Source organism: Tachyglossus aculeatus, chromosome 3 (assembly GCF_015852505.1).
Source record: "Tachyglossus aculeatus isolate mTacAcu1 chromosome 3, mTacAcu1.pri, whole genome shotgun sequence".
NCBI classification, from domain to species: domain Eukaryota; kingdom Metazoa; phylum Chordata; class Mammalia; order Monotremata; family Tachyglossidae; genus Tachyglossus; species Tachyglossus aculeatus.
Window position 1 is genome coordinate 41,443,041 of NC_052068.1, and position 18,589 is coordinate 41,461,629.

Consider the following 18,589-nt stretch of genomic DNA (forward strand, 5'->3'; position numbering starts at 1 on the left):
CTAATGATTTGTAATAGAAAAATCCTCAGAGCAACTCCCCATTTACTCCCTACTCACACTTCTTCTCTTTGGCCAACTAACATGCTAACGTTTAGAATATTATTCCGGACTGTTAGAAACATGTGGATTGGTTAAGCTGTACTCAGCATGCCGTTAGGTTGTTTTCTGGGCAGAATAGCTGGAGTCTCTCAGTCCAGTCCGCATCCACTGACTTTCAGTTTAATTTTATCTATACACTTTCTTGCAGTATTGACCCTTCCCCTTCATACCTAAATAAGACAGAGGGGAAAATACTCTAGCCCAGAGGTTTCTGGTTGCATCCTGGCCCTTCTTCAGTGAAACCCAGAAAAATTCTTCCACTTCTCTGTCATGGCTTCCTGGAAACAGAGCATAATTCCACCATTTGTTCCATTCAAAAGAAAGATTTGTGCTCCCAGAGTCGGCTTAAAGGAGTCTCATTTGCCCAACTATACAAGGAGGTAATTGCAAAAAGTAAAGAGAAATCTTTGATCTCAGTGAGGTGCTAATTTGTAAGATTTTTGAGTTGTTAGGACCTTAGGAAACAAGGATCAGTACATAAACAATGGCATTTATCTGGCAGGCTATTACTGACACATTACTATCTCAGTGCTTATTCATTTACACAAGTGTTTGAAGACAAGACTATGTGTCAATAAAGGAATTAGACCAGACACCTTGAGTCCATCAGGTTTATCTCAGTTTGCTGACAGGAACAGTAGGTGACACTAAGTAACAGAAAACACTTCAAAGTTTTTCAGCCTTGGGTTTTCCACGAAAGACAAACATAGTTTACTGCTTTGGCAACAACAAACAATGAGTGTAAGACTGCAGATGGAAGATGAAAGGACAGGCTAGTTAGCAAACACAAAGCCTTGGTACAGAATTTCTATTCTTCGGCTAAACTTAATTCTTTTGCTTTTTTAAAAAATAAATGATTAGTAACTTTCATCTGGGCAATTTTAAAGGGCACAGTATCCTCAAAAAGGTAGAAAGAAACAGCGGATTTTAAAATACAAAAGTTAGAAGCTTCGTTTCCTGCTGTTCTGCAAACAGAGGGCTGGCTGTGAGTCTTCAGGGAAGACTAATTTGTTTTAAAACCATATCAATCAATAGTATTTATAGAGTTCTTACACTGTGCAGAGGACTGAACTAAGGGCTTGGGAGAGTACCATACCCTAGAGAAGGTAGACAGCATCCCTGGCCATACCATAGAATAGGTACACAGCATACCTGCCCACAGGGAGCTTAGAGACTAGAAGGGTGCTTGTACTAAGTGCTTGGGAAAGTTCAGTACAGTAGAGTTGATAAGCATGATCCCTGTCCATAAGGAGCTTACAATGTATGAGCAGAGACAGATATTAAACAAAAATGAATTACAAATAGGGGAAAAAGTAGATTATAAGGCTATTTCCCTAAGTGCTACGGAACTGCGGTAGGGTCAGCGCTTAGAACAGTGCTTTTCACATAGTAAGTGCTTAATAAATGCCATTATTATTATTATTATTATAGTCAAGTATATAGGCAACACCTAGTATATCCCAACTTGCACACTTTGCTCCTCTAATACCAATCTTCTCACTGTCTATCAGTGTTGTCTTTCCAAATCCTCCCTCTGTATTGGAACTCCATCCTCCTTCATACTTAACACACCGCCACTCGCTTCATTTTCAAAGGCCTTCTAAAATCACATGTCTTCCAAGAGGTCTGTTCCAAATATGCCCTCATTTTTCTGTCACCTATGTGCCCACATGCACTTTGATTTTCATCCTACCCCTGCAGCACTTTCTGATCTTGGAAATGAGAATCATTTTGAGTGAAACTCCCTGTTGCTTTTTTTAAAAAAATATACTTAATCCCCTGAAACCAATGAAGTTGGGAAGTAGAGCTACTTGTGGATGATTTGCCCCTTAATTACAAATCACAATGTGGTCATGAATATTAATATTGTTAAATGTGCAAATAACAAAACAGAATCTAATCACAAAAAGCCCTTATGGAAAATCCAAATGCAGGTAAGCGTGACTAAAAAGCAGCAGTTGAATACATTTTCAAAGCAGCTGGGAAGATTTTGTGTGTTCAGTCTAAGGAGTCTACTGCCAGATCCTGAGGCCTTTAACACCCTGGCTGGTCCTCCTCCAACAAACAAAGAGAAAGGCTGAACCAGTTAGTGGAGTTTCCGCATCACCACTCCAACTTAGAGGAGCCAAGTGGTTTTCGACATATTGTAGATTCATTCATTCATTCAATCGTATTTATTGAGTGTTTACTGTGTGCAGAGCACTGCACTAAGCTCTTGGGAAGTACAAGTCGGCAACATATAGAGACGGTCCCTACCCAACAACGGGCTCACAGTCTAGAAGGGGGAGACAGACAAAACAAAACATGTAGACAGGTGTCAAAATCGTCAGAACAAATAGAATTATAGCTATGGTATGGTATTTGTTGAATGCTTAAGCCTTGGGAGAGTACAAAACAACAGAGCTAGCAGCTACATTCTTTGTCTACAATGCCTCTTGGAAAGCTCACCTCCTCCAGGAGGGCTTCCCAGACCAAGCCCTCCCTTCCTCAGCTCCCCCTTACCTCTCCCATCACCCCAACTTGCTCCCCTTGCTCTACCCTCCTCCAGGCCCCACAGTACTTGCATATATATGTTCATATTTATAATTATAATTCTATTTATTTCTATTCACGATGTGTATATATCTGTAATTCTACTTATTTACAATGATGCTACTAATGCCTGTGTACCTGTTTGGATGTCTGTCTTCCCCGCTCTAGACCGCGAGCCTGTTGTGGGCAGGGCTTGTCTCTTTGTTGCTGAATTGTACTTCCCAAGCTCCTAGTACAGTGCTCTGCATAATAATAATAATAATAATAATAATAATGGCATTAGTTAGTGCTTACTATTTGCACAGTACTGTTCTAAGTGCTGGCGAGGATACAAGGTGATCAGGTTGTCCCACAAGGGACTCACAGTCTTAATCCCCATTTTACAGAAGAGGTAACCGAGGCACCGAGAAGTTAAGTGACTTGCCCAAAGTCACACAGCTGACAAGTGGCAGAGCCGGAATTAGAACCCTTGACCTCTGACTCCCAAGCCCGTGCTCTTTCCACTGACCAATGCCGCTTCTGCATACAGTAAGCGTTCAATAAATACAACTGAATGAATGATTTTAGTAGGATATTGAAGGTGAGAAAAGCAGTGGTCTCTTGCATGGGAAAGGGGAGGGAGTTCCAAGCCAGAGAGAGAATGTGGACAGGAGGTTAGTAGTGAGATCAAGGTACATGGGTGGGTTGGTGTTAGAGTGAAGTGTGCGGGCTGCGATGTAGTAGACCCATCAGTGAGGTAAAAGGAAGGACTTATTGAGAGCTCTAAAGCCGATGGTGAGGAGTTTCTGTGTTTGGCAGAGAACAGTTTGGAGTTAAAAATTTAAAACTGGACAAAAAAGCATCCACTACAATAGCCACTGTACTATAGTGTACTATACAGCTGAAAACTGGACAGCCACTCTCACAGTAGGCACTCAGGAAGTATTCATGATTGATGATGGCACATCACTATTTTATTATGTCCCCTTGACTCCTTCATTCATTCACTCAGTCGTTTTATTGAGTGCTTACTGTGTGCAGAGCACTATACTAAATGTTTGGGAGAGTACAATACAGCAACAAAAAGAAAATCCCCACCCACCCCGAGCTCAGAGTCCTGAGGGAGGGAGACAGACATCAATACAGGTAAACAGACAACAATATGACCCAGGATGGAGGCCAGTCAATCTCCTTGGCCTTCACCTCATTTCCTTTGTTCTTCCCTGCCTCCCCAACTATCTCTCTGTTCAAGCTACCCAGATGGGCCCTGATTTTCCAACCTGAGTAGTGACAGCAGGAGTCCCCTTTAGACATTGGACACTTCTTAAGGAGGGGAGGACAGAGTGCTTCTTATTGACTCGGTCACAACTTCCACTGTGGGCAGGGAACGTTTCTGTTACAAGGTTGTATTGTACTCGCCCAAGTGCTTTGTACAGTGCTCTGCACACAGTAAGTGCTCAATAAATGTGATTGACTGTTCCCTAGGTAAGGTCCCTGGAAGGAATCTGGTCTACAACTCTCTACATCCTGCTGGGTGGACAGCCTCCACATGCTCAGCTTCTCTGGGGTACTGGAAACTCTGGCTATGGTCTTCATATCCTTTCTCATTTACAGATCCCTGGTTTCCCCCTCCTCAGTCAGTTAATCAAATCATATTTATTAAGTGCTTTTTGTGTTCAGAGCACTGTACTAAGAGCTTGGGAGAGTGCAGAATGACAGAGTTGGTGGGCCTTCTTTGTCATCTAAAAGTGAGAAACGTCAGTCAGTTTGCAATTAAAGGAGCAGTATGGCCTGAGAGTCAGAGGACCTGGGTTCTAATTTCTCTTCTACTGCTTGGCCTCTGTGTGAGCTTGGGCAAGTCACTTAACTTCTCTGTACCCCAGTTTCCTCTTCTGTAAAATAAGGACTAATATCTGTTCTGTCTTCCACTTTGACTGTGAGCTTCATATAGAACAAGGACTGTGTCCAACCTGATTACCTTGTATCTACCCCAGAGCTGAATATAGGGCTTGGCACATAGTAAGTGCTTAACAAACACCATGAGAAGCGTTATTATTGTAGCAGGTGAGAGAGGAAACGATAATGGGGTGTAAGGGCTGTCACATCATGTGGGGCATCACTTGGGCTCACTAGGAGCTTGGCATAGCTCAGAGAAAGAAATGGAGACATACCAGGAAGAATCCCTGAAGCCTTGTTGTTCTGCTAGGTGTTGGAATGGCTCTTCTGGCCTCATCTTACTTTGACTCAGTCAGGAAAGCCTCAGTCTCCTGCTCTCCAGGCTGTCTAGGTCCGGAGGCCTGTGTTTGAGGTGGAGGGGAGGGAACTTCTACTCAATATTCAAGAAAGCATATTGCTAGCTCTCTAGGGGACTCAAGTCCACCTACTGTTTTGGGACTTGAAATAAAAATAATATTGGGTTTCCCCCTCGAGTAGAATTGTGTCATGTCAGTGAATACAGTGGGCCTTCAGATGGGATAAACTGCGTCCACAATACAAATGCCAATTTTCACTGTAGGTCTGTGATGCTAACAACGGTGCTACTGAAACACACCCAGATACTTCAGATTGATGACTCATTCAATGTTTATAAAGCTCAATCCGGGCAGAGGCACGATTACTGCTTAGAGAAATAGTACTTTTCCTACTGACTACGACTGGATTCATGAAGCACATCAGTGTCTAAGAATCCCCTAAATAAATACCATATGTCTCTCCAGGGTAAATTTCTGACCGAAAAGGCAAACCTCCCAATAAATTCACTCGAGTGCCGGCATAAGGGTAACCTTCCTGTTCCCTCCTAGCAGACAAAGAGAAAAGAGACAAAGAAAAGAGATGGTGAGTGGCCATCACCCCTGGGATTTGAGCTTCCAAGTGGGGCCCTTCTCTGTATGAGAATTCCTTTGGGTTTGGTTTACAATTCCCAGGAGTCCAGATCTGTGGCAGGGAGCTGCAGGTGCTTAGTGGATAGAGTATGGGCCTGGGAATCAAAAGGTCATGTGTTCTAATTCTCACTCTACCAATTGTCTGCTGTGGGGACCTTGCGCAAGTCACTTCACTCTCTGTGCCTCAATTACCTCATTTGTAAAATGGGGATTAAGACTGTGAGTCCCACGTGGGACCAGGACTGTATCTAACCTCATTACCTTGTATCTATCCCAGTGCTTAGAACAGTGCTTGACACACAGTAAGTGCTTGGCAAATATAATAATAGTAATAACCATCATCATCATCACAGGCTGAAAGTTCCCATAAGTGAGAACCATGGAAATTCAAATTTTGTTGAGGTGGCAGGGGAATGCCACTGGCTGCGTCCATCTTGGAGATTTCTCACTGGCAGTTATGGGAATGGAGGCAGGGACTCCAACAGTGTTTCCCTTGGAACACAAAATCAGACCAAATCAATATCCCTTCTATTGGGGCAAGGCCCTGCAGTCCCCTCAGGTCATCAGCCTTAGTGTGAGGGAGTGGGAGACTTTCAACATGCACCTTGTGGCCCCCAGCCAAGAGGAAGAGGTATGGTTATTTTGGGATGAGGCCACATTAGCTAAGTCTAACAATGACAAATTTTACCCACATCTGTGCTGTGTGTATATGTATGCATGGTTGGGGTTTTGAAAAATTGTTGTCGTTTTTGTTGTTGTCTTATGCTGTCGAGTCATGTCTGACCCACGGGCACATCTCTCCCAGAATGTCCCACCTCCACCTGCAATCATTCTGGTAGTGTATCCATAGAGTTTTCTTGTCAAAATCATGGAAGCAGTTTACCACTGCCTCCTTCCACGCAGTAAACCTAAGTAAGTCTCTGCCCTCGACTCTACCATACCTCTGCTGCCCAGCACAGGTGAATTTTGACTTGTAGCAGATTGCCCTCCACTTGCTAACCACTGCCCAAGATAAGAATGGAATGGATATGCCTCTGCTTGACTCTCCCTCCCATAGTTAAGACTAGTAGAGTACTGGACAAAACTAGTAGAGTACTGGACACTCTCCAGGTGTGACCTTGCGTGGTCTTTGAAAAATTACCTTACTGTAATTTTTTTAAGCATTTACTAATTCTATTAAATATACTGATGGAATTAAATGAATTCCCTTGTATTTCCCTGTTCTGTATGGGGAATACAGTCTAAAGAGGGAGAGAAGTTATTTTATCCCCAATTAATGGAAGAGGAAACTGAGGCATAGAGAAGTTAAGGTACTTTGCTGAAGCAGAGCTAGAACTAGGATCCAAGTCTCCTGACTCCTAATCTTGAGCTCTTTCCACTAGACTGTGCTGTCACCTTTGCACTGGATCAAGGGGGTCAAGGCAAAATAATCAGAACTATCACAGTTCCCCATCCATATGGGTCTTACGGTCTAAGAGATACAGAGAACGGATATCTTAGACCATTTTGGAGATACAGAAAATGAGGCCCAGAGAGGTTAAGAAACTTTCCCAAGGTTACCCAGCAGACCAGTGGCAGGGCTGGGGCTAGAATTCAAGTCTTCTGACTGCCAGTCACACCCCCACTAATTCATTCATTCATTCAATCGTATTTAATGAGCAGTTACTGTGTGCAGAGCACTGTATTAAGTGCTTGGGAAGTACAAGTCAGCAACATATAGAAACGGTCCCTACCCAACAAGGGGCTCACAGTCTAGAAGGGGGAGACAGACAATGAAACAGAACATGTACCACTATCAGCCAATCATCGGTATTTCTTGAGCATTTACTAAATTCTTGGGACAGTTCGCTGTCCACAGTAAGCTTTCAGTCCAGAGGGGGAGACAAATATTAATACAAATATATGTTATGGAAATATATATATAAGTGCTATACACAGGGTATGAGGATGAGCCCAAAGAGTACAGATCAAAATGCATGGATGAAGCAGATGGGAGAGTCAATCAGCCAGTCAATTGGTTTATTGAGCACTTAGTGTGTTCAGAACACTTTACTAAGCCCTTGGGAGAGTCTATTCTATAACAGTAGAACAGACCCATTCCCTGTCCACAACAAGCTCCCAATACAAGAGGCCTTAATTGGGGCAGGCTTCTTGGAGGAGGTGTGACAAGGCCTTGATAAGGTCTTGAAGGTGGGATGAGTGGAGGTCTGGCATATACCGGGGGGAGGGAGTTACAGGCCAGAGGGAGGATGTGGGAAAGGGGTCGGCATTGAGAGAGCTGAGATGAGGGCACAGTTAGGAAGTGGCACTATGGGAGCAAAGTGTGAGGAGTGGGCTGTAGTAGAAGATCACTGAAGTAAGGTAAGATGGTATTGTATGGCTTGTACAGATCTGCCTGCGTGGGTCAGATGGATTCTCCTTCTATTTCTCTAAGGAAGTGGGGCAGGTTGAAATAATTGTTCACCCGCCCCCCAAGTGTAATGCCTCATGGGTGTTTCCGTGGGTTTAGGTGACCCCCAGGTGCTCAGCTTTCAGATGGGGGGGAGATAAGGGTTGTTCTGTTGGTCAGAGCGGCCTTCAGCATGCTCCCCAATGGGAGCTTAATCTCATCACCATCTGCACCCTCGGTAAGAGAGTCTGGGGAATCCATTGCATGCGGTGGAAGAATTATCGTCTTCCCACCACTCAAGAAAATCCACTGCCAGTTTTCCTGAACTCGTCAAAGAGGCCTGAAACCTACCTGGAGGAGTGATGGGAACATGGTGACTGTGCCCACTGGATAATCTGTATTTTTCTAATTGCCTAGTATTTCCACCAATAATAATAATAATAATAATAATGACATTTGTGAAATGCTTACTATGTGCAAAGCACTGTTCTAAGCCCTGGGGAGGCTACAAGGTGATCAGGTTGTCCCACGTGGGTCTCACAGTCTTAATCCCCATTTTACAGATGAGGTAACTGAGGCACAGAGAAGCTAAGTGACTTGTCCAAGGTCACACGGCTGACAATTGGCAGAGCTGGGATTTGAACCCATGACCTCTGACTCCCAAGCCCGTGCTCTTTCCATTGAGCGACACTGCTTCTGCTTCTCAGTAGAAAAATTTGCTCACCAAACAGGTTCCTTTGAGCCCAGAATTCTGCTAATTTGAAGAGAATAAAAAATTTGCTCTTACAATGTTTTATTTCTCAGAACCTGAATCAGAGAGGCAGCATGGTTCAGTGGAAAGAGCCCGGGCTTGGGAGTCAGAGGTCATGGGTTCAAATCCCAGCTCTGCCAACTGTCAGCTGGGTGACCTTGGGCAAGTCACTTAACTTCTCTGGGCCTCAGTTACCTCATCTGTAAAATGGGGATTAAGACTGTGAGCCCCATGTGGGACAACCTGATCACTTTGTATGCCCCCAGCGCTTAGAACAGAGCTTTGTACATAGTAAGCGCTTAACAAATACCATTATTATTATTATTATTATCAGAAAAATTAACACCAGCTCCGTTTGAAATTTCAAGATTTCTTTCACTTATGACTTTTTTCCCCTGTATGAAATTCTGTTCTGAAAGCCCTTTGTATACACAAAAGTAGCTGTAATTGCAAAAATCCTTACACAATAACTGCACAGTTCAATTCCACTATAAGAACTGTTATATAGTTTACATTTTTTAATAACTTTGATTACTTGTGGTTAGCAGTCTTTCACTGCCTTTAATTTGTGGCTAATTGCTAACCATTATTCATGGGTCTGCAGGGAGCAAACCCCCTCTCAAAAATGTTTCTCTTCCACCACAGAGATCAGGACAATGGAGATACAATTCAATATTCAGTCTATATTTAAACAGCATATTTTGAGAGTCATAGAGTGTCTGGCTGGCTCCTCAATATGTAAGACCTAAAGAAAAAAAAAATCAGGAGTCCCAAAGAGGACTAAAGGAATAGAGCCTGTCTCCTATGCAAAGTCAGGGATTTCTGCATACCTCAATCAATCAGTGGTATTTATTGAGTGCTCACTGTGTGCAAAGCACTGCAATAAGTGCTTGGGAAAATACCACAAAGGTGGTAACTGGAGAATATAAACAAAAATAAGAATTTAAAAAACACCCAAAAGGAGAAGAGTGAAGTAGCAAAGGAAAATAATTTTTAAAAAGTAAATTGGAAAAAAATAGAAACCCTATCATCTTCAGCGTCTTCTCCTAGCAAAAGTAAGCAATCAGAGCTCCAGTGTTGAGTTGGGCATCCCTAGAGCCAAGCAGAAGATGAACACCTGAACATGAAGTGGTAATCTGGAGATCATCATAAAACCTGGAATTAAAATGAAAACATGAGCTCAATTGCGAGCAACTGGGTATTTTTTTTTAAGAGGCCCCGCTTCAGGTCTTACTCTCTGATCTTCCTGGGGAGGCAGAGCTTGGTACTTTGTAAGAATGGAAAGTTTCCAATTCAAAAGTATGCATTTAAAGGTGGCAATGTGATTAGCCCTCTCCAGAATAAAAATCAGATCCAAGTCAAAGATTGAGAACAAAGATCGTCTTTAATCGAGAGGCAAACTAATCAAAAGACAAACTTCTTTTCATTCAGCTGACTTAAGAGCTGTCAGACTTGGCTTCAGAATTGCTTCTCAGGTCAAGACAAAGTATGGAAAGTTTTCATCAAAATCGTTCCCTTTTATTTTTCCAAAATTATGAGTTGAAAGAACTCAAACAAAAAGTGACCTGAGCATAACGCTAACATTCTGGGGCTCCTGGCATTTCTGGGAAAACAGAGCATGAGAGGAACAGTGATGTTTCACATCTATGAGCAACTAGAGAGAAGCTAAGTTAGCCCAGACCACCAACCCCAGCCCTTCCACCCCCCTCCCACTTTCCCAATCACCACCTCGCCCCAGAAATTTTCAAAGTGAAGAATTTCACAAAAAACAGACTGATTCTGCTCCCCGGGTAGGAAGAGAATTGGTTTTCTTAATTGGAAAGGAGATCTCTTAGTAGATTTAAGTGACCCCTGGGGACTTCTCCTCAAACCAGCTTAAAGAGCCTCTTTAAATAGGGAGCAGAGCAGATGGCACTGTGGGCTGTTCATTCATTCAATTATATTCATTGAGTACTTACTGTGTGCAGAGCACTGTACTAGGTGCTTGGGAAGTACAAATCGGCAACATAATTGTTGCCCAAGCAGATTCTTCATTTGAAGCAGGTGCACTCCTCAAATAAGCAGAGCCTAAGGGAGGCCTGGAGGGTGGTTTCCCCCTTGGCAGCTCTAGAGAGGGTATTCCTGCATCCCTGGAAGTCATGGAAAGCGGCTGGAAAATACAGCATCTTATTCGGTGGTCAGCTTATATGCCTTATAATGTATATGGTGGGACATATTGGCCCTTCGCACTGTAAACATGGAGCATATAAATACATCTGTGTAGAAGATGTAAATACATTTGTAGAAGCAGCGTGGCTCAGTGGAAAGAGCACGGGCTTTGGAGTCAGAGGTCATGGGTTCAAATCCCGGCCCTGCCGCTTGTCAGCTGGGTGACCTTGGGCAAGTCACTTAACTTCTCGGAGCCTCAGTTACCTCATCTGTAAAATGGGGATGAAGGCTGTGAGCCTCATGTGGGACAACCTGATCACATTGTAAATCCCCCAGTGCTTAGAGCAGTGGTTTGCACATAGTAAGCGCTTAACAAATGCCATCATTATAATAATAATAATTATTATTATCTGGGCATACATGGTATATGTAAGGCCTAGTCCTGTTTGGAAGGCAGCATCATCCCAGCAATCTCTGGCAAATACCTAGCTATCAGAAGAGTGTCATGTCTTCTCCTTTGAAGTATAGACATAGTTCAGCTCACCTCCTGAAGCACCAAGGAACCGACTTTATGGATGGTAGAATTGCTATTCATATATGCTCATCATCTCCTCCCTGCTCTGGTTTAGGTAGTGTTCCATCCGAGCATGGGTGGACCCAAGGACCTCATCAGCCCATGAATCAATCAATAAATAATATTTTTGAGTGCTTGCTTTATATTTAAAATGGCATTCATCAAGTGCTTCCTGTGGGCCAGGCACTGTACTAAGCGCTGGGGTGGATTTCTAGACTGTGAGCCCGTTGTTGTTGGGTAGGGACCGTCTCTGTATGTTGCCGATTTGTACTTCCAAATGCTTAGTACAGTGCTCTGCACACAGTAAGTGCTCAATAAATATGATTGAATGCATACAAGCTAATCAGGTTGGGTGCAGTCCATGTCCCACAAGGGCCTCACAGGTTTAATCCCCATTTTACAGATGAGGTAACTGAGACACAGAGAAGTTAAGTAACTTGTCATAGTCCTTTGACAAGCAGTGTGTTCTAGTGGATAGAGCATGGGCCTGGGTGTCAGAAGGACCTGGGTTCTAATCCCACCTCCACCACTCTTCTGCTGTGTAACCTTGGGTGAGTTGCTTCACTTCTCTATGCCTCAGTTACCTCATCTGTAAAATGGGATGACAACTCTGAGCCTCATGTGGGACAGGGACTGTATCCAACCCAATCTTTCATCTATTCCAGCTTTTAGAACATTTCTTGGCACTCAGTAAGTGCTTAACAAATACCATTATTATTACCATCTGTATTAAGGTCACATCAGACAAGTAGCAGAGCTGGGATTAGAACCCAGGTCCTCTGTAAGTGCTTAGTACAGTGCTCCGCACACAGTAAGCGCTCAATAAATACGATTGAATGAATGATTCCCAGCTTCTTTTACCCTGCGCATAGTGCTGTTTTAAGCACTCGAGAGAGTAAAATAGATTTTGTAGACACAATCTCTCAAGACCTTTGTTGCAAGCTAGGAGGAGACAGACACTAAAGTAAATTACATATAGAAGGAGCAGGGGAAGCAGCATGGCTCAGTGGAAAGAGCACGGGCTTTGGAGTCGGAGGTCATAGGTTCAAATCCCGGCTCCGCCACTTGTCAGCTGTGTGACTTTGGGCAAGTCACTTCACTTCTCTGGGCCTCAGTTCCCTCATCTGTAAAATGGGGATGAAGACTGTGAGCCCCTCGTGGGACAACCTGATCACCTTGAATCTACCCCAGCACTTAGAACAGTGCTTTGCACATAGTAAGCACTTACAAATACCAACATTATTTTCCTCCCTCTGCACATCCGCCAAGCTAGCTCTCTTCCTCCCTTCAAGGCCCTACTGAGAGCTCACCTCCTCCAGGAGGCCTTCCCAGACTGAGTCCCCTCCTTCCTCTCCCCCTCGTCCCTCTCCCCATCCCCCCGTCTTACCTCCTTTCCGTCCCCACAGCACCTGTATATATGTATATATGTTTGTACATATTTATTACTCTATTTTATTTGTACATATTTATTCTATTTATTTTATTTTGTTAATATGTTTTGTTCTCTGTCTCCCCTTTCTAGACTGTGAGCCCACCGTTGGGTAGGGACCGTCTCTATATGTTGCCAATTTGTACTTCCCAAGCGCTTAGTACAGTGCTCTGCACACAGTAAGTGCTCAATAAATACGATTGAATGAATGAATGAAGTCAAAGAGTAATTGAATAATAATAATAATAATGGCACTTATTAAGCACTTACTATGTGCAAAGCACTGTTCTAAGCACTGGGGAGGCTACAAGGTGATCAGGTTGTCCCATGGCGGGCTCACAGTCAATCTCCATTTTACAGATGAGGTAACTGAGGCACAGATAAGTTAAGTGACTTGCCCAAAGTCACACAGCTGACAATTGGCAGATCTGGGATTTGAACTCATGACCACTGACTCCAAAGCCCATGCTTTTTCCACTGAGCCACATGTTTGAGAATGTAGGGGAAGCAAAATTGGAAAAAAAAAAAACACCCTTCTGCTTTCTTGTACCATGATGCCAAGGGAGCCCTAAAAAGCCTTTCCTCCATTTTCCCTTCAGGAAAATCACTTATTAAATAGTGACATTTTTAATCAATCAATCAATCAATCAATCAATCGTATTTATTGAGCGCTTACTATGTGCAGAGCACTGTACTAAGCGCTTGGGAAGTACAAATTGGCAACACATAGAGACAGTCCCTACCCAACAGTGGGCTCACAGTCTAAAAGGGGGAGACAGAGAACAGAACCAAACATACCAACAAAATAAAATAAATAGGATAGAAATGTACAAGTAAAATAAATAAATAAATAAATAAATAGAGTAATAAATATGTACAAACATATATACATATATACAGGTGCTGTGGGGAAGGGAAGGAGGTGGGATGGAGAGGGGGACGAGGGGGAGAGGAATGAAGGGGCTCAGTCTGGGAAGGCCTCCTGGAGGAGGTGAGCTCTCAGCAGGGCCTTGAAGGGAAGAAGAGAGCTAGCTTGGCGGAGGGGCAGAGGGAGGGCATTCCAGGCCCGGGGGATGACGTGGGCTGGGGGTCGACGGCGGGACAGGCGAGAACGAGGTACAGTGAGGAGACTAGCGGTGGATGAGCGGAGGTTGCGGGCTGGGCAGTAGAAGGAGAAAAGGGAGGGGAGGTAGGAGGGGGCGAGGTGATGGACAGCCTTGAAGCCCAGGGTGAGGAGTTTCTGCCTGATGCGCAGATTGATTGGTAGCCACTGGAGATTTTTGAGGAGGGGAGTAATATGCCCAGAGCGTTTCTGGACAAAGATAATCCGGGCAGCAGCATGAAGTATGGATTGAAGTGGAGAGAGACACGAGGATGGGAGATCAGAGAGAAGGCTGGGGCAGTAGTCCAGACGGGATAGGATGAGAGCTTGAATGAGCAGGGTAGCAGTTTGGATGGAGAGGAAAGGGCGGATCTTGGCAATGTTGCGGAGCTGAGACCGGCAGGTTTTGGTGACGGCTTGGATGTGAGGGGTGAATGAGAGAGCGGAGTCGAGGATGACACCAAGGTTGCGGGCTTGTGAGACGGGAAGGATGGTAGTGCCGTCAACAGAGATGGGAAAGTCAGGGAGAGGACAAGGTTTGGGAGGGAAGACAAGGAGCTCAGTCTTTGACATGTTGAGCTTTAGGTGGCGGGCGGACATCCAGATGGAGAGGTCCTGAAGGCAGGAGGAGATGCGAGCCTGGAGAGAGGGGGAGAGAGCAGGGGCAGAGATGTAGATCTGGGTGTCATCAGCGTAGAGATGATAGTTGAAGCCGTGGGAGCGAATGAGGTCACCAAGGGAGTGAGTGTAGATTGAGAACAGAAGGGGACCAAGCACTGAACCTTGGGGAACCCCCACAGTAAGAGGATGGGAGGGGGAGGAGGAGCCTGCAAAATAGACTGAGAAAGAACGACCGGAGAGATAAGAGGAGAACCAGGAGAGGACGGAGTCTGTGAAGCCAAGGTCAGATAGCGTGTTGAGGAGAAGGGGGTGGTCCACAGTGTCAAAGGCAGCTGAGAGGTAGAGGAGGATTAGGACAGAATATGAGCCGTTGGATTTGGCAAGCAGGAGGTCATTGGTGACCTTTGAGAGGGCAGTTTCCGTGGAATGAAGGGGACGGAAGCCAGACTGGAGGGGGTCGAGGAGAGAGTTGTTGTTGAGGAATTCTAGGCAGCGCGTGTAGACAACTCGTTCAAGGAGACGTTCAACTCGTTTTAAGAGAGCTCCTGGCCTACAGCTCTGGGGACTGTGACTTGGAGCATCTTCATGGGGTACTGGAAATTTCTCCTGGCCCCGGAGGAACAGAATTCATCCTTTCCTTCCCAGGGTGCGCCTTGGTTTTACGATCAATCAGTGTCCCCTAGGCTGGCCAACTACTGCTACCCAGTATGGCGGTCATCCATATTTGCAAATATCCAAATATTTTTACAGGCTCTATGGAAACATCGACTAATTTTAGCTCATTTTTCTCGACTGTCTGTGAAATTATGGATTGTGGACAATCCTGGTGCCACAGCATGGCTCAGTGGAAAGAGCCTGGGCTCGAGTGTCAGAGGTCATGGGTTCTAATCCCGGCTCCGCCTCTTGTCAGCTGTGTGACTATGGGCAAGTCACTTCACTTCTCTGTGCTTCAGTTCCTTCATCTGTAAAATGGGGATTAAGATTATGAGCCCCACGTGGGACCACCTGATCACCTTGTATCCCCCAGCACTTAGAACAATGCTTTGCACATAGTAAGAGCTTCACAAATGCCATCATTATTATTATTATTCTAAATGCTTTACAGACTCATATCACTCAGAGGGGACTCTACATTGGCCATGGGGCTTGTTCAACCCAAGGAAAGTCCTTGACACTCCATTATCAGAGTCTGATAGCTGAAGGGGATAATATTTACGGTATTTGGTAAGCACTGACTATGTGTTAACTACTGTAATAAACATTGGGATGAATACTAGATAATTAGGTTGGACATGGTCCCTGTCCTCCATGGGGCTTGCAGTCTAAATAAGAGGAGAATAAGTACAGTATTCCCATTTTACAGATGAGGAAACTCAGGTGCGGAGGCATTTAGTGATTTACCCAAAGTTACACTGCAAGAATGTGGGAGAGCCAGCATTAGGAGAGGAAGGAATTTATTTTCTTGTAGAGAGTGAACATAATGTTGGGCAGGGAATATGGATAATAATAATTGTGGTAATAATAATAATGATGGCTTCTGAATAAATATCATCCATGTACAGATGTACTCCTGGTTCCAAACAACCAGAGTCTATAAAATCTGGAGAAATACCATGTACTAATTACTGGCATAGCCCAGGATCCAAGAAGCACAAGGCATGAGGTTTTTACTTTAGATTCAGCAAGAGCCTGCATTTTACTAGAAAATTAGCAGTTTTGCTTTTTTTTCCCCTGGGATAAAATAAAATAATTAATACATTAATTTAAAATACTAATTATTTATATAAAATATAAATTAATATATTTAATAAATATTAAGCATAATAATATTAAGAGCTTACTCTGTGCAAAGCACTGTTCTAAGGGCTGCAGGGATACAAGGTGATCAGGTTGTCCCACATGGGGCTCACAGTCTTAACCCCCATTTTACAGATGAGGGAATTGAGGCACAGAGAATCAATCAATCAATGGTATTTATTGAGTGCTTACTGTGTGCAGAGCACTGTAGTTAAGTGACTTGCCCAAAGTCACACAGCTGACAATTGGCGGAGCCGGGATTTGAACCTGGGACCTCTGACTCCAAAGCCAGTGCTCTTTCCACTGAGCCATGCTGCTTCTCTGTGGTATTTGTTAAGCACTTACCAGGTACTAAACACTGGGGTAGGTAATCAGGTCTCATGTGGAGCTCACCAGCTAAGTAGGAGGGAGAGCAAGTCTTGAGTCCCCATTTCGCAAATGAGGGAACTGAGGCCCAGAGAAGTAATATGACTTAACTAAGGAAGCAGCAGCAGACAAGTGGTGGAGTCTGAATTAGAATTGAGGTCCTCTGACTTGCAGGCAAGTGGCCTTTTCACTAGGGAACACTGCTTCTCTAGGCAACTCAGCCACATACCTGCTGTATGACCTTGAGCAAGTCATTTCACTTCTCTGGTCCTCAGTTCCCTCATCTGTAAATTGGGAATGAAGACTGTGAGCCCTATGTGGGACAGGGATTGCGTCCAGCCTGACTAGCTTGCATCCACCCCAGTGCTTAGAACAGTGCTTGGCACATAGTAAGTGCTTAACAAATACCACAATATTATTATTATTATTAGTAAGCCAAACTACTTCCCTAAGCCATGCTAAATGGGTTCAACTTGAAATCATTTTCAGAGCTCTTTCAAAATGGTTAAAAGTTGAAATGAAAACCCCAGGGGGAAAAAAAAAAAGCAAAACTGCTCATTTTCTAGCAAAATGCAGGCTCTTGCTGAATCTAAAGTAAAAACCTCATGTCTTGTGCTTCTTGGATCCTGGGCTATGCCAGTAATTAGTACATGTTATTTCTCCAGATTTTATAGACCGTGGTTGTTTGGAACCAGGAGTACATCTGCACATGGATGATCTTTATTCAGAAGCCTAAATTAAATATCTAATGTGTATAGTGTACACACTGTACAGTTTGCTTAGGGGAAGTAAAATGGAAAAAGGATGTCTGCCTTTAAGGAATTTCTAATCTGATTTTACACCAGAATTTGTGCTTTGGGGTTGTGGTGAGGGTTAGGGTGATAAAGTGCCCCCTGACTTTGAAAAACTAAAGCTGTCAAGACACATTCAAAGAAAATAAAATTCTAATGTCCTTGCAGAGCAGTTGGGTGGGCAAGGTGGATGGAGCAAGAAAGCAAGAGAGAGGAATGGGTTCCTCTTTTGCAACACCCATCCCCACCTTTCAAATTGGCAGCCTGCCTCCTGTTCTAGAATGGAGTCAGTCTGTCATATGTTTACTGAGCACTTACTCTGTGCAGAGTGCTGTTCCCAGCACTTGGGAGAACACAATAAAATTAGTGAACATAATCCCTGGAGACCCTGCTGAAACTATCACTACCTCAGCTTCTCCCAGAAGCTGATCTCTGTAGTTTCCAGAGCTATAGGACAGGGGCCAGAGCAGGCTCCTGGTAAACCCGGAGAGCCATTCCTAATGGCAGTAAATTGGGTTGCTGGCAGAGGAGGGGTGGCATCTCTCTCCTTCCCCTACCTTCTCCCTATCTCTCTCCCTCCATTCCTCGATCTTGCCCTCTTTTCCTTCCTCTCTCTCTCCTTTCTTACTGCCTTCCTTACCACTCTGCCTCTTCCTTGTCCTCTATTCCTTTCCTGCTTCTGGCTATGGATAGCAAGTTGTCCTTTTTTTGTTTGTTTTAAATCATAATTTTTTAAGCACATATATTGTGCTAGACACTGTATTAAGCTCTGGGGCAGATACAAGCTAATCAGGTTGGACACAGTCCATGTCCCACTTGAGGCTCTCAGTCAACGGAAATGAAATATTTCCCTACAAACCTAAGTTCAGATGAAGTCTGGTTCTGCCTACACCAATGCTAACTTCATCGCCATACACCTGTTCCTTGGAGTTACAACCGTGATGTTTCCCAAGTGCTCATTTTTTCAGTTCCTATTAAATATATGCAGCACATCTATACTCAGGAATAAAGTTGCTCCCTCTGAGCAGTTGCCCCAGGCAGACCATGGATCATACACTTTCCTACTAGAGACACAAACACAAACATTAGAGAAGCAGCGTGGTTTAGTGGAAAGAGCCCAGGCTTAGGA